This window comes from Corvus cornix, chromosome Z (assembly GCF_000738735.6).
Source record: "Corvus cornix cornix isolate S_Up_H32 chromosome Z, ASM73873v5, whole genome shotgun sequence".
Classification (NCBI taxonomy): domain Eukaryota; kingdom Metazoa; phylum Chordata; class Aves; order Passeriformes; family Corvidae; genus Corvus; species Corvus cornix.
Window position 1 is genome coordinate 33687588 of NC_046357.1, and position 26259 is coordinate 33713846.

The 26259-nt window shown below is 37.1% G+C and overlaps 2 long non-coding RNA genes across 4 annotated transcripts in view; both read left to right on the forward strand.

The window, feature by feature from the left end:
* The window catches only part of LOC109144676, a 114208-nt gene that overhangs the window by 68894 nt on the left and 19055 nt on the right, over positions 1-26259 (forward strand). The window lies entirely within an intron of this gene.
* Positions 16744-24931, forward strand: LOC109144677. The gene is made up of 2 exons (XR_002045573.3): positions 16744-20656; positions 21071-24931. It is a non-coding gene; the product is annotated as an uncharacterized LOC109144677 (long non-coding RNA).

A 26259-nucleotide genomic window follows, 5' to 3' on the forward strand; every position in this document is an offset into this window, starting at 1 on the left:
AATTAAATACAGCTATCTCGAACTTCCCTCAGGATAATGAGATATGGTATTCATAAAACAACACATTAGCAGCATTTATCTTCTGACGTGCTTTCAAAAGGACTTGACATAACTCAGTCCCATTGTCCCTTGGCATTTGCAATAAGTTATGTTAACGGAATAAACCAAACCAACATTTCAGTTCCCATACTAACATTTCCCCAGCAATTATCTAACGTGGTCCAGAATCTTTTCTATTTCAGAAACTTTTGTTGTTTCAGTCTTCCTCCTTAATACCTCAATTAGAATGAATACACTACTTAAAAGCAGTGCTTTCCCATCAGAGAACAGATAGACACTATGCCTCAGTATTTCATATAATTAAGTCATAAGCAGTGACCTTTGTCATCATAGTAGCCGGCACAACTTGTTCTTCAGTTTTTTTACTTTCTTGGCAGTTATCTTGTGGTCATAAGCACAATGTGGCTCACAAGCAAACTTTGTCAATTAAAGTTACCAAAGAATTACCTTCTAAAGACCCATAATGACCCTTCAATTTACCATCAGGCTGTAATGAACAAACTGAGTCTCATGAGGTGAGCTGGAGCACATCAGCCAGGCAGTCATAGAACTGAAGAAATACTGTATAAGTCAGTAAGCCAGAAGAGTAGGAGTACTTGATTTTACACCTTGAAAAGTAGAAAAAAAAACCCCAGACCACAGTGTTTTGAAATGGAGACACAAAAAACTCTCCACACAAATGATCTAATGTGAGTTAGATGTTCTGTGGAAAGTCAACAGAATGCAGTGTCTTTTGTTAACAAGCTTCAGAATAATTACATAAGTAACTTTCAGTTAATACCTGAAAATTTGTATGTAATGTTGTAAGCAAGTATTTCTGTGGAGTAATTAACATCAAAAAGGTTAATTTCTCTGGGTTCTCTTCCATTTTTATTTTTGCCTTCTTTATGCTCAAATTGCAACAAAGGCTTTGTCTCTGTAGCTTGGGAAAAAAATGTAGTGTCATGCAGTGCAGCTGTGCTGCAATGATACTCTTTACACTGAGTAGGAAGAGAGATGAATTCTGGGAGCAAACCCAGATTTTTCCTGCAGAGAACTGCAAACCACAGAGTAAATGTGTACAGGATCTTCTTCTGTTGCTTTCTCACCTCTGTTCTCCACAGAGAGGTACAAGAAAGTTGCATGTGTTCTGAAATACGCTAGTCAAAGACCTTTATAGACTGTAGTCTTTAATGGTTTAAAGAGGGCTGTAGGTCTGAGGTATTACCCTGAGCTCTCAGGAGAGATAGTGTTTATCTGTCATAGATTGCATGTATGTATAAAAATAAAAGCTATAAAGTGGGCCAGCCAGAGCCAGTGGGTTCTGAAAATGTTAACCATGTAAGACACTCATCCTACATGAAAAACTAGGCAAGTTCATCTTCTCATAATGTTATCTTTCACCACATTAACTGTTATGTAGGAGTAAATCCACGTAACCTTTACAGCTGGGCATAATAGTTTGTTTTCATGCCTTTGTCTGACTGTCCCCTCTCTTGCTGTACTCTAAGAGCAGTAATTCAAGTGCAAGTACAGGCAGCTGAGAATGCACAGCAGATCCCAGGTTACCCAAACAGAATAAGCAGTGCTGCAGAGGTCCTGGTATAAGGTCCATGTGCTTATAAAAATGTAACACTCTTTCTACAAACGGTAGTGTCTTCCTTCTATTCCAACATGCACATTCCTGTCAACACTTGTCCTATAAATATAGTGTATCTTATGAGCTTAATTCATGGCAGAGCGTATTGGCATGTCTGGTCCACGGATCTCTTCTTCACAGATTCACCTCCAGGATCAACAATTCCAAGTTCAAACAACCATAAATTATTAACAGATTTATAAGGATTTTAATCTTCACACACCTCTTAGGAGGCTTGTTTAAAAAGGAAGTGTGAAAACACCAGCCTATTCTGAGATTTTTAAAAGTATTTGAAGAAATTATATAAATCCAATAATTTCAAAAAAACCGTCAGTCTGACTATTGAGTTTGATGTATGCTTTACACTGGAGCTTTCAATAGCAATCTCTTCATCCAGGTTATCTGCAGCTGTATAATGCAATTTCCATCTGTGATTCTGAAAAGAAATGTTCAAGGTCACTACTTTGAATATGGTGCTGAAATAACTCCTGCTTGACTTACAATTATTACTTCTGATTTAACTTTTCATGATGGCAATCCACAAGTCTGTTCCTTAAGTCTGTAGTCTAAGGCACACTGGCTGCCTTCAGCCATGAATCAGGACTCTGACACTGGCTTGTTTCTGTCATGCTGATGCTGGACATAGATCCCAGACAAGCTACCTGGCTGTTAAGCCATCATCTCTGATGATATGTTCTAGCATATGAGACAGTGATTCTGTATAAAGCTGTACTTTATGTATTCATGTGCCACTACTACTCTGTTTTTTCCCCTCATTGCACTCATAAGCCTATATAATAGAAGATGTAATGGATTTTTCGGCAAATCAGTCAAGGCTTTCAGTTTGCCGGCTTCCTTTATCTTCTGAAACAGCCCATGGTAATTCAGACTAGGGCTTATCTGGAAAATACATATCCAATCATTTACAGAGAGATGATTTATCTTACTTTTAGGTCTTAACTTATTTCTGTTCTCCCACAGCTACTTTCCTGCAACTTGTTCTCATCAGAGAAATTTTAGCTCTGAATTTATTGTTCTAGTCCATGCTGTTCTTCCAAGCCTACTGAAATAACTCAGGTCGGACTCCATCCTATCCTCTCCACTGGCGGCTGTGGTCCAGCTCACTGTAGTGGGGTGAAGCAGCAAGCCCCAGAGAATTTTCTGTGGATTCCTTTCTCCACACTAGGTTTTGGTTTTCTATTATCATTTTCCAAGTAATTCAGCAGACATTCTCAGAAGAATTTTGATGGCATTTTCTTCTTTTCTAAGACACTTAAAAGGTCATCTACACAACACATCTTTCCAAGACACATCAGTTTTTGACTAAAGTAGAAAAGCATTAAAATACTGATTACTTCTACAGGGTACAAAGGTTTTTTGAATGAATAAATGAATGAATGAATCATCAGAACAAGACTTTTACAACTTAAAATGATTTTTCAACAAACTGATGTGAACTCTAGACTTGCCTTTGAATACTTTCAAGCTCATAATTGATCCAGTTGACCTGCTAAAAATTTGGCAGAAGAAAATCATCATGGAAGCACAACCCAGACTAAATGTGTATATGGATTCTATGCACCATACACTTCTGCATGGAGAGGCACCTCTTTCATGCTTGGCTTCAGCCAGCCACAAATCTGAAGACTGACACTTCTTTTTTCCCAAGATGCCCTATTCAAAAAGCCCTGTAAGTGCATTTCAATATGTAGTTTATAGACATTGAACATAAAAAGCAAATAGGTTTTGAAATCCTATCTTGATCTCAATTTTATTTCCAGTACCAAATTTCAAACCAAACTCAGATAGGAAAACATTCATATCTGAACAAGTCAGAATCCAGTTTTGACTATGAGACAACAGTTCTGGTCAAGCTAAAATAGAACTCAAATATAGTCAACAGTAAGCAAGAAAAAGCATACGAAAAGATATCTGATTTACAATCTAAACCATTGCAAGACAAATCATGTGGTTTTTTTAAAATGTTGTTGTTTTACAATTGCAGTATATCTGCTAATGGACACTGAATCAAAAAACAGGTATCACAAATTAAAATTCATTTTTGTTACTACTGCTTGTGATAGTTCTTGCCATTAATTTCATGTTAAAATAGAATTTCCATGAACAAATTAAGTATTATTTGAGTGCATGGGCTAAAGACTTTTACAATCCATTTTCGTACCTCTGCTTTTACACTGGACCAAACTAAAAGCTAGCTTAAGAAAAACTTGTTGAACAAATTTTCAAAGGAAATAAAGACTACAAACTACACAAATTAGGTTAACATAATACCAGGTTAATAATTGACTACAGTTCAGAGAGATTTGTTACAGAAACTGAGTTGATGCAAAAGATGAAAGGCAAGCTCTGGGGTAAATATTTATTCTTAACTGCATTCCAGAAGACTTTTAACCCCATGGGCTAATTCTGTTTGAGATATTTACTGAAATATAATTACCACTATCACCAGACCACTGTACTTAGATTAATGAAAACCAATCAGTATGTGTGCAGTTAAATATAAAATATACCTTTTCATTCATTCATTTACATTCTTTCATTCATTCACTGTCAAAATATTTATATATATAACTTCTATATCAGTGCAGCTTAAACTTTTTTTTGGACATACTAAGGGATATAGTGACATGCCATTTTGTTATCTGCTGTATTATTGTAGTAATTTGCTCATAGACAGCACAAATATATTTATTAAATTTTTTTTAAGTTGAAAATAAAAGCCAAGATGAAATATGTCTAATGTCCTACTTTCACTGCTAAGAGTGTGGATTTTTTTCTTCAGCTTATTTCAACTGTACAGTTCCCGGCAGCAGTTTAAAATCCGGGTGAAAAACAATAGTTGCATACATTTTGCAGCCACAGCTAAGCCTAGTGTCCAATTTTCACATACTGCCTCCATCCCACTGTCTCCTGAGAGTGCATGAACTGGAGGTACAGGTGCAGCTTGGTAGCTTGGTGAAGGTCAATAAGATTGGTGCTGTGGTTGATCTGCTGGTGACTACAGAGGCTTAGCTTTGCCTCCCCCAGCCTTTGCCTCACAACTGGCCTGCAGTATTCTAGCTGTATCTATTAGTTTTCTTAACAGAGTCTCTGATCTACAGATCCCACTACTTTATTCCATAACAATTTTTGGTCCATATCTTCAATGCTCGTGTTGTCCATCTGGATAAGCTATGCATTACAAGGCATCTTTCCTCCATTCTTTCATAGAGATATTTTGTCTTTATCTTGAAGGATTCTTCATAACTGACTGATAATGGTACTTCTGCCCTTTTTTTCTCAGATGTGTTAATTTACTGTCTTGCTCCTCCCTTTTGCTTTCTCTGCTTCCTCTCCCCTCTTTGGAAGGCTTTCTCCTTATTCCAACCATAGATTTTTAAGTGAATGATGTATGCCTACCTTGCACATCTTGCTTAATTGTTGCTTCATCTTCAAAAACAAAACACCATGCATGAAAAAAAAATCTGTTTTCATTTGACAACAAATTGAAAGAGAAGCCCAAAATAAATAAAATAAAGGTAAGCATAAAATCAGTGATTCTTACTTGTTTCAAATGACTGATATTTCCAAAGAAAAAAAAATCATTGGAATTGGAGGACTCCCTTATCAACATCCCTCGTCCATGTAGCCAGAATCCCAGTCCCTGCCTTTGCCTCACCTGAAATGTTGTGATCAGTTTGATGGTGTGGTAGTGTTTTTCTCATTCTCTAGGATGTGTCTGTGAATTTCCTAAGAAATCATCTAATGACCTAGCATTTTACAAATGCATACTGAAACAATATCTCTGTTATGAGTGAACTGTACATTTTGGATACACAGGATGACCAGGTATATGAACCCAGCCTCTGTGGAGGAGGTAAATTCACACTGTATAACCGAGCACTAGCTGCTGCCTGCACTGCAATTACCTTTATGCATACCCTGCATGTATGTGGGTATTTACAAAGTCCATAAGCACAGTTAGAGAAAAATTATATGTGAGAGCCTGGGAGAGGCACAGCTGCTCAGTTCCACATCCCTGGGCCCAACCAGCAGTGAGGAGACACATTCCCAGCAGGAAGATGTACACAGAGCACGTGTACATGCCACATCCCAAACAATACACACACCCAGCCACATGAATCAAACAGACACCTAGAGCACTCACACGGGCACAGAGTGTACTGAGGTCTTCAACCTGCTCCCCTCTCCTTTTCTAACATCCCATAATAAATCCTATTTCATCTCAAAATGCTTTCCCCCTGCATCCACAATCTATCCCTCACTCCTGGGCAGCAACACACCCCTCACTCTGCTCCCAGTGACTTGTGGGGATGCAGGGGTGCTTTATCACATAACCTATCATACATGTCTGGGGAAAAAAAAAAGTAAAAAAAAATATATATATGCACACACACATTTAGACTCCCACACATATACATGTGGCTGCATTATTTCTAATCCTTTTCATGTACTTCAGAGTTCACATGCTATGATGTTTGTGGTGCCACACAATACTTGTTACCTTGTTCAGCCAGAGCTTGGTCCATCCTCCTTGATCCAAAGGCTGGGAGAGAACACAGGTCTAATGAGGCAACACACAAGTATTCTGATCTCAGGCCAGTGGTGACTCCTGAATTAATCTCTCAACTTTTATCAAAGGATATGTCAAAATGGATCACTGTGTTCTCTGATGTCATAGTGCTTCCTTTTTCTGCTTGTAAATTTCTATACATCACAGAAAGAGGTAGAGATCAAGAACCCTGGAAGGTTTAAAGAGGAACAGAATATTGCTACTACTGGAAGCACTATCCAGGCTTAGGGAAAATGAAACAAAATCAAACCACATGATTCATAATGTGTTAAGTAATAAAGAAAGATAAATTGGTGACATGAGTTTGAATAAACATGCAGATTCTCTCACATCTAAATATGGAATTTTGCACCTTCCTCCTAGACTATCTAGAATTGGCATCTGTTTGGAGGAGAATACAGAACAGATGTGATGCCCTGTATCTAGACATGTGTTAATGTTGTGTAGAAGCAGAAAAATACAACTTCATTTCTAAAACTTGGTAATGAGTTTCATCAGTGTACCAATGAGTCATCAGAATTCTGTCTTTAAAATATAACTTAAAATAAGCCTGCTATTTTAAAAAAAATGAAATTTAGAGCAAAGTGCTAGGTTTTACTTTATTTCTTTTGATTTAATTAAATTACTTTTTTTTTGTGAGTATCTCTGCCATTTGATTCTATTTTTACAGGATCCTGGATCCTTGGCATACTGTTGAGCTCTCTGTGTTTGCAAACAGATGTGTACCCATATTGACCCAGAAATGCTGGCGTACTGCCTCAGGCTGTTTAGCTTAGTGCTGTTCTCTCCATGTCATCACATGTTTTGACCAGTCACATATTTCACTATTTCCACCTTGTAGTGCAAGATGATGGGAAAAGCAAACTTTAAAGATGTTTTTTTGAAGCAGAGTTTTTTCTTGTCTCACAGTTCCTATCAACTCATATCCTCCTCTTATATTCAGAAAAAAACCAAGTCTCTTCCTAGATTATTTACAACCAGTAGTAGTCCCCTGTGGAACTAAGACAAAGGAGCTATTTTTAACACTTCCAAGAAAAGTATTTCTGAACACAAGAAAATCACTTAGGGTTAAACTGGTACTTGAATAGCTTATGGATAAATCTTTTCTGACATCTGTTTCATCAGAAGCTTAAGCAATCATTCAAAACCACCCACATCTTTGTACAAAAGATTGTTTTTGCAGCAGGTTTTCTTGTGAATCATGATTAGCATTCTTCTCTGTTGTCTGTATCATACACAGAATTTTGTAGCATGCTTTCATATATTGTATTTCTTAGAAAGATGAGCCTATGGAGAACACACAGTTGCCATAGCAACATTTTTGTATTCTGAAATGCTATCATACTACATTTTTTTCATCTTAAGCTTTTTTAGTCTGCAAATGCCATCTTTCCTCATTCAAGCTGTCAGTTTCTCTCTTAAGATTCATTCAGGATTACTTTCATTTTGTGATTAAATCCCTCAACATTAAATTATGGGCTGTTCTACTGCTATTGTAAGAGAATTTGTGGTTAACTGAAAAATAGTGCAAGTCTTCATAGGCATAGAAATGAAAAGTTACAGTTTATACAATATACATGACAGATTGATCAAAGAGATACATGTTCACAGATACTACAAGATACAACTGTATTCTAGTGACACATACATATTCTGCCAGAGAAGCCCATCAATAAAAAGACTTTGGCTTTATTTAAGTCAGCTATGCAAAATCAGGGTAGAAAAATCAAGGAGAAAAGAATAAGGTGATTTGCCTGCACTCACAAAATCATAGAATGGCCTGGGTTGGAAGAGACAAGTCTTCTAGTTCCAGCCCCCTGCTGTGTACAGGGACATCTTCCATTAGACCAGGATGCTCAGAGCCCCATCCAATCTGCCCCTGAACACTTCCAGGAATGGGACATCCACAACTTTTCTGAGGAAACTGTTACAGTGCCTCACAGAAAAGGATTTGTTCTTTTATCTATTCTTAATATCCTAAACTTAAGCTCTTTCATTTTAATGTCATTCCCCCTTGTCCCATCGCTACATCTTTGAAAAAGCCCCTCTTCAACTTTCCTGTAGATGCCTTTAGGAACTGGAAGACTGCTATAAGGTGTCCCCAGATGTAGCAATTGAGATTCCTCCAGGCTGAACAATCCCACCTCTCTCAACCTGTCCTCGTAGAAGACATTCTTCATCCCTCTGATCATCTTCACAGCCCTCCTCTGAACTCACACCAGCAGTTCCATGTCCTTCTTATGGTGGGGGCCCCAGACTTGGACAGAGCACTCCAGGTGCAGTCTCACCAGGGCAGAATAGAAGTGAGAATCTCCTCCCTTGACCTGCTGACCACAAACCTTTTGGCACAGCCCAGGATATGGATATGATTCTGGTCTGCAAGTGCACATTGCCAGGTGATGTTGAGCTTCTCATCCACCAACACTCCCAAGTCCTTCTCTCAGAGCGGCTGCCAACCCACTCTCTGCCCAGCCTGTATTTGTGTTTGGGGTTGCCCTGACCCATGTGCAATACCTTTCACTTGGCTTTGTTGAACTCCACAAATTTCTCACAGGCCTATCTCTCAAGCCTGTCAAGGTCCCTCTGGATGGCATCCCTTCCCTCCAGCTTGTCAACCATTTACACATTTGTATTGAAGATTTTGTTTTAACTACAAGGTTTAAATTTTTCTAATTCCTCATCTGACTCTAGTTCATATTTTCAACTTTTCTGCCAATAATTTATGTCTAGAACTTAAATTTTTAAATGACAGCTGATAGTCTGGCTATTGCAAAAAAATCTCCCACTTTAAGAAGTTTTTCTCAGTATATAGTGAAAGATGTAAGAACATCAGACTGGCAACCAGTTTATTCTCACTGCTGTAATTGCCAGTTCAAGTAGGAAGCAAAGACTGTATGCAGGAGAGGCTTCTGGAAACTTACACTAAAGGGAAAATTAAGTAGGGTAAATAAATATTCTTTTCAAGAAATCCCTGGACATTCTCATCTCTGAAGTCTTTACTAATTTCAAACCAAAAATATTTTTTTCCACATTACATCATAAATATGTATTACATCTGCCAACATGAAAGATATTCAGGAAATATATTCAATAGCCTTCTGACACTGGGGAGCAGGTATTTCTCTAGACTCATCAGTGGCCAGAGTAGACATATCAGTGACTAGCAATTGTCATCTAGGCTATTCAAAATGCAAAAAGCTCTAATTAGCACTTGAAGGCAGAGCACAAAATACACACTACCTCATGAAGGAGAAAAGATCATACCTCAGCTTGGGCACCACACTAACTGCAGTATGTCAAGCAAATACTGTGACAACTTGTTGGTCAATCATAATAATGCTTAACCCCATTGTTTCAAACAGAGTCTCCATTTAAATAATAAAATCACTGCCTAGGTAATTTTAAATATGCTTCCCATTGAGCTTGCTTGTTTGTTCCTATATAATCTACTATCAACAAAGGCTGAAAAATGATATTTTTTTGTCTAGGAAGGTTTGAAATTCATCAGCTGGAAAGACCCCAGTGTTCCAACAATAGAGGAATATCGTTACAAATCTATCCATGCAGATGTTGCTCTTCTGTTGATACCTGTACACAATAAGCTACCTCTGCTATGCCACTAAACAAATTGCTAATATCCCAGTCTAGACAGAAATTTTACAAGGAGGGTCAGAGTTTAGGGAGGTGGTCAAGGTGACTACTGAATATGATATGAATATCTTGGCAAAAAGACAGATTCCTTCTGAAATTTCTGTTCTGAAATTCCTCCATTCCTGGGGGATTCCCAATAAGAATTAATATTTTTAAAATAATGTTGCATAACATTTTTGCTCTTTTTTTGTTGTTTTTATTGGGGTTTTTTTTTGTTTACTACTGAGAGCAGTGCTGTTAGCCTTTTCTTACTTGCTGTATTTCTATTTTAAAATACAGCTATCTATATGCATTTATATTGATGGACAGCATCTTGATAACAGGCAACTCTTTCCCCCAAGATCAATGGTGATAGATTTCTGTAATCTAGATTCACACACCTATTACTAAAGCCCCAAATTTAGTTAAGAATTGCTATTTTACACTGAGTACCTAATCCAAAATTATCAAAAATGTAAACAAGCAAATGCTTCTTTGAAGAAGGAAAAATAACAATTCTACCAAGTAGGAAAAAATCTTCAAATTTTCCATCACAACAAATATGCTTTTTTTAAAAAATATTTTAGGGGATATTTTATATAATTACTAGACATTCTGATGAGAGCACAAGTCCATGATTTTTTAACATAAAGACTATTTCTTCACTTTTTCAAGCTATATTTTGTACTAGTTTGTTGGTTTTGCTTTTTTTTCCAGCTGTGAGGTTGCTCTGAAGATTGAAAAGGAAAGCAAATATAAAAGTATGCAAGGGAAGTGCTACAGAAGGGGAATAAAGAAAAGCTGATGGATGGACACATACACACACACACACACACACATGGAAGACATTAAAAAAAAGAATGGTTGTAAAAAAAAAGACTCAGAACTACGCATGCCGTATGTCAGTACAATGAAAAAAAGGGAAACCATAAGCATGACATATATAGTGCAGCCTAAAAACTGCACACTAAATACTTGTTTTCTTCCCATATGGCATGTCTGCGGTCAGCAGATGAAATCCCAGTTGATAATTCTCCAGGCTTATTGCATAACAGGAACTCATTTGTTGATGAAAGCCAAGAAAAGATTAAACAGAGATTTTCAGGGTCAACCCACTTCACATCCATTCCGATTTGTTGTAATTTCAAATGCTTTCTTTCCAGATCTACAGCAAATAGCTACGGCTAAGCTTTAAACATGGTAAGGAATTAGACCAGTCAGTATCCTCCTATATTCAGGTCTTGAAGTACTCTCATACTTCCACTGAAATTGCAAGATTAAGAATGATAGTTTTGTAGACAGTAGATGAGTCTAAACAATTAAAAAGGAGATATCTGTTATGAACACTCAACTACCCGGCTAGCAAGGTATATGAAATATCTTTTACTCTAAAGGAAATTATCTTACTTTTCTGAAAATATTTGCAATAGATTAAACGTATGTCTTCCTGATTCTAGTTCTGAAATACATGAAAGAATATTTTAATGTCTTAAGGGTAAAAATTTGTATGTTTATAAACAAACTATGGAATTGAAGTCATTGATATAGTCTATGCAAAACTAGTATCTGCTTTTGCATGTGAAGATGGGCAAAAATGCTTCTGTGAGTCATATAGCCTACAAAACCTTCTGTTTCAAAGCAAATGAAAGTAACTATGTTTTTCTGAATAGTTTCAGCCATAAAAAACCTACAGAAAGTCTTGGTAAGTGTTGAAGTTATTCATATCATCATCTTGGTTCTTGATTCACATGAAGAGCAGAACTGACTGATAGTATGACAGTCTAAAATATATACACATAAAATACAAATATATATATATGGTATCTTTATATATCTATATATGTATAAAACAGTTTTTCAAGGTTAGAGTTCTGATCATATTTACATATGACACATCTACATATCAAATATATATATAAATGAAGCTTCACAACAGTGTTAAATGTTGTAAGTGCCACATGCATATATATTCAAAACTCTGAGAGCTATTAAAATATATTTCTAAGCTTACTGTCTAGGGGTCAGTAGGAAAGTATCTTTTCAATAGGAGAAGGTCTGTTCTCTCACAATTATTATACACTTTAACCACAATGTATGAGAAATTACTAATTCAGACCCTACAAAGAGTGCGTGTTCTGGTTTTTGCTGTAAGATCCTCCAAGGTGTGTGTGTGAGAATTTGAACAATTTGAAGCTACTTACAACCATTCTTTTAGAAAGTCCTACAGAAAAAAAACATCTAACAGGCAAGCACCTGAAAAGCAAAGGGATATATTAGGAATTTGTCTCTTGAGATATGCTAGATTCATATCTGTCTTTCTGGAAACAGTGTCTGAATACTTGACCTGGAAAAGGGCCCTCCATTTCATGGATACTCTGCCTGATCAACATGATCTTCACAGCCTCCTCCCAATTGTTAAATGAAAAAATTCCATTAAAAAAATTTACACTACAAATATAAAATACTAAGCAATTGCCCAAGGAAGTTTCAATTAATTCATCAGTAGTTTCAGTAAAATAGTTTTCAGGCACACATTAAAAAGGACTGGAAGGGGCCATTACAAAAATTTGATGCATGTACTGGCACCTACTGTAGAAAGGGGAAGACAAACTTTTAGAAGGTTGTCCTAAGCTTTTATTTTATTAATATATCTACATAATTAATTTTGAGAAAGGGAGATTTAGATAAGATAGAGAGACAGATAGATAGATATGATTGCATTGTGTCTCTTTCATAGTATTTGAGTCACAGTCTTCACAAGTTTTCAATTTCAGCTACAAGAGCAATTTGTGGTTAAAATAGGTTATAGTCCTTTCATATCAGCTACTGCAGGGAGGTCATAAGATAGAACTTGGATAGAACTTGGTGGTGTAGGAATCTTGCATTTCACTCCTGTCTCCATCATCTTAATGCACTGCACTCTGTATCAATCTCTTTGAAAATTAACTACATATTAGGTATCTCTTATGATGTTTACAAACAGCTAGGTAGATATGAAAACCCTGGTGTTATTGAACTTCCTTGTTTTGTTAAAAGAGCAGTAGTAAAATGAAAGTTTTGAAATATATCACCCAGAAGAGGCATCAGAATATTTCCATATTGGAAAGTGGAACACTTCATTAAAAAAAAAATTCTATTTTCTATATTCAGTCTTGCATTTTGCTTTCAAGATTACTTATCTTCTTGGATAATTTTTACTCCTCAAAAATATTACATGTGGGAGAAAAAACTACCACCTATGTGAAGGTATTAAGGCTTTACAGCTTCAATACTGAAAATCATTCCCATGATCCATCTTATATTTTATAACATTCATTTGCTTTACAAGCGTTTTTATGTCAAGGCTCCCTTGTACTGAGGGGTAGACTGTACACTTCACAGTGAAAACAGACAGATAACATTTTTTCTTATTGTTTTCTAGTCATTGCAGATGTAGAATTTAAACTATGTAATATCATTTATTTACACATAGATTCATAGAATAATTTAGGTTGGAAAAGACCTCTAAGGTCATTGAGTCCAACCATTAACCCAGCACTACTTCCCCTCTAAAATCATAACTCCAAGTGTCACAACCCCACGTCTTTTGAGCACTTCCAGGGGTGTGACTCCAATACTTCCCTAGGAAGCCCATTCCAATGCCTAGTCAGCCTTTCAGTGTAGAAATTCTTCCAGATGTTCAACTTGAATCTCCTCTGGTGCAGTTTGAAGACAGTGCCCCCTGTCCTGTTGCTAGGAAAAGAGGCTGACTCCCACCTGGATGCACTGTCCTTTCAGGTGGTTATGGAGAGTGATAAGGTCTCCCTGGAGCCTCCTCTTCTCCAGGCTAAACACCCCCAGCTCCCTCTCCCGCTCCTCACAGGACTTGTGCTCCAGACCCTTCACCAGCTCTGTTGCCCTTCTCTGGACATGCTCCAGCACCTCAATGTCCTTCTTGAACTGAGGGGCCTGGAACTGGACACAGGATTCAAGGTGTGGCCTCACCAGTGCCGAGTACAGGGAAACAATCCCTGCCCTGGTCCACACTATTGCTGGTACAAGCCAGGATTCCCATTGGCCTACATGTAAACTCCTAGAAAAAATCCATGAAGTCACACTTGAATTCAAGAAAATCCTTGGAACACAGCTGTTGTGAAACCTCTATTACCCCAAACCAATTAAAAAATTTTTTTTGTTCTGTGTTTATTTTTAAATATCCTCTCCAGATTCCTATCAATCAAAACAAATAAATCTTGTCTCATTGCAAAGCAGAAAGACATTTTTACCCACTGCAGCCTAAGAGCAGAAGAGAACTGCAAATGGAAATAAGAGGTTAGGGCATCAGTTTTGAAGACTCTACTGAAATTAGAGTAGACAAAAAAGAATAAGCTTCTATGAGAGCTTTGAGTATATGTCTTCAAAATAACTCAAATCACTTACAGGAGCCATCTGGAGAAATTCTAGAGACCTCAGCTATTCAGAAGTAGCTAGACGGCGGATCAGTACATGAATAAAGTGACTGGTATCTTCTATCATGCACTGAAGAAAGGTACTCCTAAATATCTGTCAGTCTTAATTATTCATATCAATGTAAAATTCAAATTAGAAGTTCACATTAGAAATACTGAAGGACATTCACACGAATGATGTTATGGTAGACCAGTCAGCTTAAGGAATACTTGTTTCGGAACCATGTTTATCTTTCTCAGGCATCTTCTATTTGGAGACTGGTTTTTTTGGTTCTTCCTTGTTAGCCAAACAGTAGCACTACAAAAACAAGTAAAATTTATGATGAAATAAATAAATAAATATATGAAATAACTAAAATTGCTGTGTTGCATTATACAAAAAATTTATCTAGCTTAGTAAGCAGAAAAATTTCTTTCTTGTCTTTCATGAGGGGGCTACTTATCTAGCCTCTTTCAGTCAAGAAAGTACTGTCTAGCTTGATATTTTATCTCAATGGCAAAGGTATGAAGGATCCTTTGGAAAATAAAGAAATATTTTGGACTGCTTTTTAAACACAATTTATCTAGAGATCACAGAGCTGGCTGTGATTTATTTGTTATAGGGATCACAGGTCAGCAGGGGAGCACAGGAAGAGCAGCACGTAGGAATTCCAGCCACTGCGAACACTGAGTTATCTTCATGGAGGGCCCAACTTAAACTTCTTAAATACAGTTTACACTTTCCAGCATTATCAGTAAATAAAATTCATTCAAATGAAGGGGAAAATAATATAGGGTGTATTTTACAAAAGTGAATAATAAATAGGCATTCTGAAATTACATGATTAAGCCAACCAACACAGAATAAATTTCAACGGTCTTTTGCATAATAGGCACTGTGAGTGTCTTTTACTGTGGACAGACATCCACTCCTTTTTGGTTAGCTTGTAACAGTAAAATTTATGTGCTGTACACAGCTGAATCCTGCTCAACCAAGTGCCTGCAGGCACTTAGATAAATGTAAGTTCAGGTTCCTCACACCTCAGCTTATACTGCAGTCAACTTTACTACAGAACCGTATGCTTCTGTTTAATGGGGTCAGTTGCCTTTGCTCTGACCAGCTGGCTCCAGAAACTGCACTCTGGTAGTAAACCCCTGTCTGCAAGACTTGTGGCTTTCCCTAAACACCAAGAGCCAAAATTTGAATTTATTTCCAATGTGTTTAGTGGAATGATAGATATTATGCACAGGTACTGTACATTTTCTGTCTGGTACAATCTGGCATGGAAGTGAAGGGAGAGGACAGCACAGAAGCAGGAATAATAATGAAGTAATTTTATTAAAGGTGAAGTGACAATGAATACTGGAAGTGACTGAAGTGAAAGCTGGTATGTCAGGCGGTTATGCAGGTACAACATGACAAACGCTCCTTCAGAAGCAGGATAAATCTCAGGTCAGGATCTCTGCCTTTTGTCTCTCGCATCTGAGACCTGGGCTTAAACTGCAACAGTAGTGCTTAGATGCATGATATCTATTTAAAGGGAAGAAGAATGCCCTTTACTAGATCTTTCAACATTTCAGTGTTGGGGCTTTCCTACTACTAACACAGCGTAATAAATCACATAGTAATACACCAAAAAAAAGCATGTACTGTATCTCAAGTGTTAGGTATGTATTAATGAATACAGAGATATTTTAAGTGCCAAGGGTGGGGCGAGAACAGATGCATACCAAGAGCTAACCTATTTATATCATAGACCATGGAAAAGACTGACAAGATGGTGGTTTTTTTCCTGTGATACTTACATAAGAAATGCCAGTATGGTGAACTGATAAAACAACCCCAAAACCCAAAAACCAACGCACAATTGAAAACAAAACCACAAGGAAAGAGCCTGAACCAGAATAGCTTTTCCCTGGGAGATTTTTTTACTCCAAACAAAATTAATGGTCAAATTCAGAATGTTATAAACATATATTATAGTATTGGCTTCTCGCAAAGTATTAAGGTAGATATTATATAATGTTAGAAATGCTTTTTGCTGTGTGGATGTAGTTTTCTCTCGTTTTAGCAAGAATGTTAGCAAGTGTGAGCAAGTAAGATAACCTCCAAGCGAGCAGAAGATGAGGCCCAAGGAGCTGCTAATCAACACTTTGTCCAGAGAACAAAAGGGCCCAAAGGCTGCTCCGCTGGAGAACGGGCGGCCAGGAGGGTCCGAGAGCCGCTATCACCGCTCTGCCCGGGGGGCAAAGAGGCCCAAAGCTGCAAGCAGCCCTGACTGTCTGGAGAATTAAGAGATCCACCCCACCATCGACTCTTACCTAGCGGGCCCAACCCCAAGAATCAAAAAAAATAAAACCACAAGGCAGAAGACTACGCATGCTCTAAAAAGGCAGAACCAAGGAGTGGCCATGCAGAACAGCTCCGGGAAAAGTTTTAATATGAATAGAGAACAGACAGTAAAAATGGTATAAAAAGGACTCACCTCTAGCATCAGTGTGCTCTGGGCAGAGTGCCAAGGCACCCGGCCGTTACCTCTTTGCTTTATTTTATGTGTCTCTTATTGTCTTTATATTAAACCCTTTAAATTCTGACAGGAAAGTGAACCTCGTTTTTCACAAGAAGGAAATGCACTTTAAATCTGAAGAAGCCAAGAGGTAAATCCACCTATCCTTCATCTCAGTCTTTCATGCTAATCAACACATATAGTATGCAATGAGAAATATAAAAAAGCAAAGCTTCAAAAATATTCCAACTTTTTTCAGTAACTAACTCACTATCTGTATGATGTCTGCTAAAGAAAGGGTTTTCCTCTAGTGCCTGTTCAGCCTAGAAGAAGTATGCTCCTTTGGGGCACATAAAAATCCTTTTACTGCTCTAAATTCTTGTGCCTGTGTTTTTAAATGTACACTTGATTTATTGAAAGTAAGACTAGCAGCTACAAGGTTTCTGCATTTCTTTATATTCAGCATCTCTGAGAGTCTCAGTTCCTTATCTGTCCAATTGTTCTGAAGCCTCAGATATACAAGACCAAGTCTGAATGCAGACATCCTCATCTTTGCTTGTTTGCTGTTCCTGAATGAAAGTCACACTTTAGTTGCCATCTCCTCCTTTCACAAGAAAACCTGATTAGGTGCTTAAAAATTCTTATTCAAAAAGGGGAAAAAAACAGCACTAAAATCTTTGACAAAGAGCCATTTTCACGGTTTGAAATACTGGAAAATGGTCCCAAGGCAACAGTGCTGTTCATGGTGATTTCATTGATTATTCAGCGGAATTAATAAAAATAAAAGGATTTTATCCTGCTCCTTTCCTACTAGTAGTATTTGGCTACATTTTTTGCAAACTGTTAACAAAACAATAGTATAAAAATTTAATGGCTTCAAGGACGTTTTGCTGTAAGATGGTGGTGTGCAAAGAGGTTGTCTTGGTTTGTAAACATTGTTGGTAAGTTCACAGTTATAATACCATGATCAACCACAAGGTCTTCTCCAGACAAGAATGCAGACCTAACACTGGCTATTCAAGGAAGGGTCACATGAAAATATCTGTGTAAATCTGAGGAATACAGACAGTCCCTGCCTTTACCTGTGCTTCAGGAGTGATCACAGTGATGCACACTGAATTATGCCACTTGCTTTATGGAGTTCTTTCCTCTATTAATTTTCCCAGTGGCTACTATTTAATAGCATTTTCCAAGTCTTTGGTAAATGCTTGTCCAGTTAAACATATTGTACTTTAATTGCAAGACAGTAGTATTTTCTCTGAATTTACCCTCTTTTCACTTGGTTTAGGAATTCTAATTAAGCATGTAGTTGCCCAATCCAGTACTCAGCCCATGGCTAACCCTTCCAAAAACTACAATATTTTCTTAGACATAAACAGATAGATGGCTGAACTTGTGCTTCTGAACACCTTCACAAAATGCTATGTGAGCTGACTCATCACTGAAATACTAATGTTTGAAGACAAATATTGGTAGTTCAGTGTCCAAAGAGTTCAATTCTCCCAGCTATAAAATGTCTTCCGAATACCATATAAAAGACCTGCCACAGCCGAATATTGTTTCAAGCAAAGCAACATTCATTTAAAAAACTTTGATGTTAGACAAATCCATTTAAAAAAACCCAATCAGAATCACTCAGAGAAATATATAAGAAGTGCCCTCTACAAAAGACTAGAAAAGGAGATACTAGCATTTTATAACCTTTATACTGAGTGGAAAACCTCACTGCCTAACAAAGTTTTATTCTTATGAGACCAATCACAGCCTCTCCTGGTTGTACACTGCAACTGGTGATTCCTTATTTTAAGTACTGGCCTAAGCAAAATAAAAACCCCAGGACATTTCTTTTTGGCCAGGTAAAAAAGTTCATTGGTTTAAAATTTTTATTCACACATCAGGTAAAAGGTAAAAATCCATCCAGAGGTATATTTAAAAAAAAAATTATGCCCTTCACCACTACCAGGGAAAGGCAGCATCAGAAATGTGATGCATCTGAATATTTCTATCAACCCCTCGCTTGACTGCTAAGAGATTCAGGTGAGCCTACATTTGGTGAAAGGAAGATTTGTTCCTGTAATTAAAGCACTGGAGTGGAAGAGCTGTCTCTACCACAGAATCAGTGTATAGCTTTAGGCAATACTGCTTTTAGTCCCTCTTGTAAAACTAGGGTGGCATTTCTGTTATCCAGTCTTTTTAATCACCAACTGTTAATACAAATTTTTTTGTTGCTTAATATATAAAGTGTGTTTCTAAAGTGCCACTACTCCACAGGTTCATAAAATTTAACGGTAGCTTCTCTGAAAGGCCCCAAATTCCATTCTGACAACAGAGGCAAAGGGAGGGCTTCCTTTTATATGCAGTCATTACAGTTAATTACCATATAGCCTGCACTGCTAAAGAACCATTTCCACTGAATAGCAATTCTACCAGGAGAAAAACACATCTTTGTGCTAATGATGCCACCTGCTTAAGTATTAAACCTCAAGTACCAGCTTCTGTTCCACAAATCTACCAGCGCACAGAGACCTTCCTCGGGGGTACAGCACCGGGTGTGTGATGTGACAGATTTTGTCTGACTGGAGGGCAAACAGGACATGCCTGTAGGGTAAATTTTGGTCAAGTGCATTTCCATTTCATTAAAGATACATGCTGCACTGATCCAAATTGTTTCAATGCTCTGGAATCTATCTCTATGATATTTTCATAAATTGAAACATTTCAGCTTGCTGGTAAACTCCGGATTAAAAGGTCAGAATATTAAGGAATTTCATGATCTGGAAATAACAGGTTTTGACATGCTGTTCTAACAAAGCTACAATTCTCCCACCATGATGCATATAATTCCATTCTGTCCTATTTCCCAGAACTGGAGGTAAACAAAAACACATTAGAATGATACTTTCAGAGAGCAGGATGCTTTCAGCAGCATTAACATCAAGCTTTTATACAGTTCAGCCTTCTGAACCATGCATTTTTTTCTGGACATTTGGTGTGGGTTTTTTTTTTAAAATCTTGTTGATCATGAAAAGCTGTCTTCTCCTTTCCTCTTTTATCACAAATCAAGATTCCTCAGGGTCTGAGAAATGAGGTTCTCAGTTCTCTAATTACAGCTGAGCGGAATACAGCTCAGTTGCTTCATAGATTTTTAAGCATTTCTGATTTTGTTCTCATAATTGAATAACATGGGCATCTATGAAAAGAATAATAATGGAAAAAAATAAAATAGAGCATTCAAATCTTAGCAAGATGCAATTCAACTGAAATACGCCATAACTTTGGAAAACTGCACATCATTCTATATTTATCAATGCAAAAATACCTGAAATTCATTTTATGTGTAATCAGCTTCACTTTCCATTCTTGTTGCATCCATTATATACTTTTGCATAATTTAATATACAAAGATCACATTAGGGGAAAAAAAGCCCCACGAACAAAACCAAAACACTTTGGAACTCTCACCTAACAATAAAAAGAATTAGACTTTGTAACTCTAACCTAACAATAAAAAGAATTAGATATCTGTAGGAAAGTATAAAGACAAGGTTCATTTACTCTGTCACGGATATGAAGTTTCCATCATATGTCTTTTATCTGCCTTCCAGTCTGCCAGATCTTTCAGGAATTTAACACATGACTTTCTTGAGTAAAAAGAAGCAGTGGAGACAAGCACATGCTTTAGTACTAAGAGTGTTGTTATATTTTTTATATTCAGATTGTGTTTCATCTGATATATAATAGGCTGAAGACATTAACTACAAGGGCAGAATTTCTAGTGTACCTGGATCAAAAACTTCAAGCAACACAAAATATTTAGTTGGTAAGTTTGACTGAAAAGACACATTTTCTTTTTCATTAACATACAAAAAAATTCACTATCAAATAAATTCATTCAATATCAGTTGACAAAAGGCATTGAATAACTTATTTGCCTGTCCATATGCAGTAGAGATAAAGGAAAGATTTAGTTATTCATCTGCTATTCCTAATCTCAATTATACAATTGAGAAATTCTGGTCAGAAGAACCCATAGGACCTCAGACCAAAGTTCCCCCCTGCCAGCATAGTCTCCAGCACTGGGCAAGGGCAGATGGTGATCAGCAGCCAAATGCTGACACTGCCCTTGAATACACTTACATTTATTTGCCAGTGATCTCCAGCCCAGGGATACTGTATGCTATAAATAGTGTCTTTGTGTTCAATAGCTCTGGCTACAGTTTTCTTCTTTGTGTAGGAGCCTCTTTATGAATGTGGATAATTGTGTTAGTCTGGTGGAGCCATACACATTGGTAGACTGAAATACCAAAGACAGATCATGTCTCCAGTGTAAGGTAGGTAAGGGAGGGGAAAAAAAAAAAGCATTCCTGTTTTTCAGGTTTGAATTTAATCATCATTAACATTGTTTGAAGAGATAAGCATCTGGATATGACCTCTGTGAGAAGATATAGGGGTATTCTAGAACCCAAAAACTGTTAAGATGTTCAACTTCTGGAAGATAAAAATAATACAGGTGAAGGATCTACAATAAATATTTTCAACAAATAGAACACATTTATTGTGGATTACTACAGAAAATCTTACATAGGTATCACTGCATGTGTAAAAAATATGTAGAAAAACCTTAACCAAAGCCATCAACTACTTAATCCCCCATAAACAAGTTCCTGTCATATAGAAACAGGAAAATCTTGAAACCAGGTGATGATTTTTTCATCTGGTACTGAATTGAAAAACAGCAAGACCAGGGATTGCTACTTCAATCTTGTAGATCTGATATTCGTTTTGTAGACAATTGTAAATCCCCAGCAGTCTGATCAAAATACAAATCTTTATCCTGTGCTAACACAAAGACTGGTTATGAAACATAAAAGAAAATTATCCATTACTAATGATTTGGTTGAATTTGGTTGTCTTCTTGTATTTATTTAGGTCATGACAGAATTTAAGAACTGAATTATTCTGGGTTTTGACTGTGAGTTCCTTCTATTTGTAAGTGTATGTTTAGAGGTGGTAATTTACTCTGCTTTTGCAATTAATGTACTCCTGGCTTGCATTTTCAATTACTGTAATGCATAACTGTCAACAGTAGAAGCCAGTATTAGGTTAAAAGACATCAAAATGAGGATGGGGAAATAACTTTAAACTCTATCCTCTTTAGGATACTGGGAAGTTAAAGAGTTCTCTGCTTCCACCTGTTGGTAAAAATGATCCCAAAACTCAGCCATGAAGCTAGTCTGCCTGCATGCTCTTCTACACAAATGCTTAGGAAGCAAAAATCTTCATAATTTGCTGTGACACAGTTGCCGAAGATTTTTACATGCTTAGTCCCTTCTGGTGGAAGCTCCCAGAAAACAGAAAGGCTGTCCACAGCAAAAGAGCTGTGTTAGCCCTGGTGATGGCCCTCAGTGGCAATAACTGCATTAGCTTGTGGATCCTTGTGACGAGAATGAGCACTGCTTCAGCCACAGGTATGAAGCTATGAGAAAAGCTGAGTAGACACTGCATACTTACATAAGGGTCTCTTCCAAGTCAGGAGCAACAAACTTTGCCAAAATCAGTATCATGGAGGAAACTAACACAAGCCATTGTTCATGGTAATGAGTCTCAAAAGTCCCTTTGATTTTCAAATTATTTCCCAAAACTTTCAAGTTGCCATTAAGATGAACTGCATTAATTTATTTAAATAACAAATACTGCCTTTTATCTAAAGGGTCTTACTTGTTGCTTACTCTGCTCTCTTATATAAACCATCCCATCCTCAAAATGCAAAATGCCTACACTTCCTTCAGCAGTGATTGCACACATGATCTCCAGGCCAGCCCAGATTGAGCACCACTTCATGGTGTGCAACTCCCATGTCACCTCTGAGAGGATGTCAAGGGTTTCCTCTGCCTGTGTTTGCTGTCCCAAATGTTTTTGTTCTGCAGAGCTGTCTAGTTTTTTTGAGTATTATCATCTACAAGACCAAGTATTCTCAAACTTTCTCCCGGAAGGAGGAAAGAGTCAAGAGAAGGCCGCATAAAGTATGGTGCATTGTTGATCCAACAGTTTCTGTTTTCTCACACATTGAAGCCAATGCATGTGTCCTCTATTAAAACTGCTACAAGTCGCTGTCCTTTAATTATCTAAGACCTTGTGGTAGGCCATATCACCTTTCTCCCACCACAGATGGCCGGTGCAGATAGAAGAGGTAACCCCGGTAGGCAAGGTCCAGGGGGTATCATCTCCTAGCGCCAAAAGGTCTCCTAGCTTAACAGATGTGGGAAGAGATAAACACACTCAGGTGACCAAAAGGCCTGTTTTTACACTATAAAAGTATTACAGCTTATCACAGAGGCAGAAGTCTTTTAAACACTCCTTGGGAATGTGCAAGGAGATTTCTCTCCTTAAGTCTGGACGTGGGCTTTTGTGGTTACTTTCCCGGGAATTGAGAGAGTGGATTTTTCAATGTGTACTCCATCAAAGAACTGGATGGCAAGAAACACTGGATTCTAAGTTATACTATTTCTTAGCTAGCTGTAAATTTAATGGTACCTTTAACTCCACATGTATACTAGTATCCCCTTTTGTCTTACCCCTGTGTAGTCATAGTCTAAGTCTTATGTCTGTTAGGTTTGTGTCTATTAATAAATAACTCATTTTATAATAGACCAAATCAGCCATTATTAAAGAATTTGTGAATAAGAGTGGGTCTTGGGGTGCTGAGCACCTCAATAACACGACTGCCTGCTGCCAGAGGTCTGGGCAAAGACAAGAGCTAATTTAAACCCACATCATCCATTCATAATAGACCTTCAAAACACAAACAGTCATGATGAAATAGCCAGTTCAGTTAAAGGCAAAAAATCCCATTAAAACAGCAAGAGGTTTCAAATCTCTGAGATTTAAAATGGAGACTACCCACTCAGCTGGACTGCTGGTTCTTACAGCTTGTATTCTTTGTATGTTTTCAGCGAACTGTTGATGGTTCTTCTGCTATCTGCAACTGACAGAGATGCTTTCTGTTACAACTTCCAGGCTTGCTGTTTTCTTGGAAAATGCTTTACCAAGTGTGCCTCTGAATCTTACCTCTCTGTTAAAACATATTTAGGCTGTTCTTACCTTTCAATCTGTTCTCCATTTTCTTCTCACTTCTTCAAGTTTTTCCACATTATTAAAAATGCTCCTTCTGTATTTTGACCTTGCATGTTTCTCACACCACATCTTTCATTTTCTTTCAAGAGCTACTCACTTGTTTGGCTTTCAATGTTCTTTGTCTCTGAACTCTTTTGTTTTCTTTTTTGTAATCATTAATACTTCTATACAATTTAAAATCATTGTGTAAAATGAAATACATTCTGAAGTACAAAGCTGACTAACCCCTTTCAGTGTTTTTTTAACCGTTACCAGGTTTTGACTTCTAGGACAATAGCAAAAAGTTTCAGTGTTCCTCCATCAAATCAGGGACAAAATCAGCAATCATTTTCTAAACCTACACAATTCATATAGAAATTCCAAGCAATTTGTCCACCTCATGCTCCATAGATCATTGATAGCTTTCTGCTAAAATATCATCATGCAGTTTTGAATGAATTCCCATACCATTATACAAATATTACATAATTTGAATAATTACTAATAAATGTAGGAGCAAAAAGTAACAAGATTGCTGTAGCAGGATACTATTCAGCATTCTGGATAAGGGAGAGAAATATAAGAAAAACTCATTTAGGGAAATATGAGGGTCAATATTATTATGTAAGTACTGTTTTTCTATTTGCTGACCACACACACACACACACCTTGTTTCCGCTGCCTAGAACATAAGCTATGTTTTCGTGACCTATTCTTTTCCCAGTCCACTTTGGTCCTACTGCTAATAGTTAACATATTTTCTAGCAGACATCTGACTTTTGGCATAAAAACTTTTCAGTGGTTTCTGGGAAGATCAGGGAAGGGTCATTAAACAGCCAGAAGATAAATGTGTACAGCCCTTTACCAGTTTTAGGCATATTGAAATCCTACAAATTACTGTATCTTTCTATCATGACATTTTATTATGTCTTGTTTTGTCAACCAAATCCCAGATGAAATTAAAAATGCTTTTAAATTGTTATGCTGCACAGGTATTGTGTATTGTTTTGCTAAGGCAATCCCTGCCACAAAAACCTGTATCTCAACAATATTTAAGCATTTGTTTCTAAGGAATCTCAGATGACCACAACTTCAACAACTGACCTTTGTGTAAAAGTTCTGTGTAATTTGTGCAATATGTAACATTCCAGTAGTATTTAAGTGGCCATCAGAGAGCCTGTAGATCTTCAATCCAGACCTGACTTCCCCCTAAGCAATCTGATTTTATAAAAAACACCACGAAAACAGGAAAGCTAATTTTGTAGTGGATAAAGTGGCAGGGTGGCCAGTGTCTTCCAGTTTTATGACACAGGCTTCATAACAGGAACATGAAGGTTTTATATCTAGCCAAGCTTCAACATATGTAATTGACCATTAAAGAGCTTTTCCAAGAGATTTCCTGCTAACAGCAGGAGTTTTCTTTCTATGCCAAAAATGGCTTTCCTTTAATGAAAGTTGCATGATGTAGTGCAGAGAAAGCATGGAAACTAATCAAAGTAGGGTACTTGGAAAGATGTCAGATGAAAAGACCTGGCAGCACCTTTGAGAGAGGAAGAGCTGTAAATAGATATTCAACTGTTCAACAAACAGTTCAAATGGGATGAAAAAGGAAGACAGCAGAGCTCCTCATTCTGCTAGTTAAACCCAACTATATAGTTCCTTATGTTCACAATCTACTTGCCTAAGAAAGACAATAAAAGAGTTTCATGTACAAAATGCTAACTTGCAAAAACATGCTGGAACTACCCATATACAGAATTATTTATTGAGATATTTAGCCATACCATGCTAGTGACATGAAAATATACATCATGCTTCAGACTGTAGGCTTTTTTCCTTCCTTTCTCTGGAAAATTTTCAGAACAACCTTGTAATGCCAAAAAGAACTATTAAATCATTGTGTATATCAAAACATTTTAACCAGTTTTATTTACTAAAGCTTAGCTGAAGATATTTCACACTGGAATTGGATACGACTTTATATACGACCCTTGAAAAGCCACTATTGGTAAACAGGAGGCAACTTTCTCTACTAAGATGTAAATCAAGCTGATAAAGATTTTATCAATTAATATACTACTTAAATTGCAGCCAGGCCTAGAGGAAACAACTGAACTGGACATTGTATAAATTTATACAAGAACAGGATATTTTTTTCCAAACACAAAATTAAGTGGGGAAAAAACTGTATTTCTGCTTGAGAATTCAGACTATTTTTTTTCTGCTTTCTTATAAGAATTCAATACATTTAAAATATGCACAATTCACAACCTTACTTGAAAGCTGTTCTGTATATCTTAGAGAAGTGAA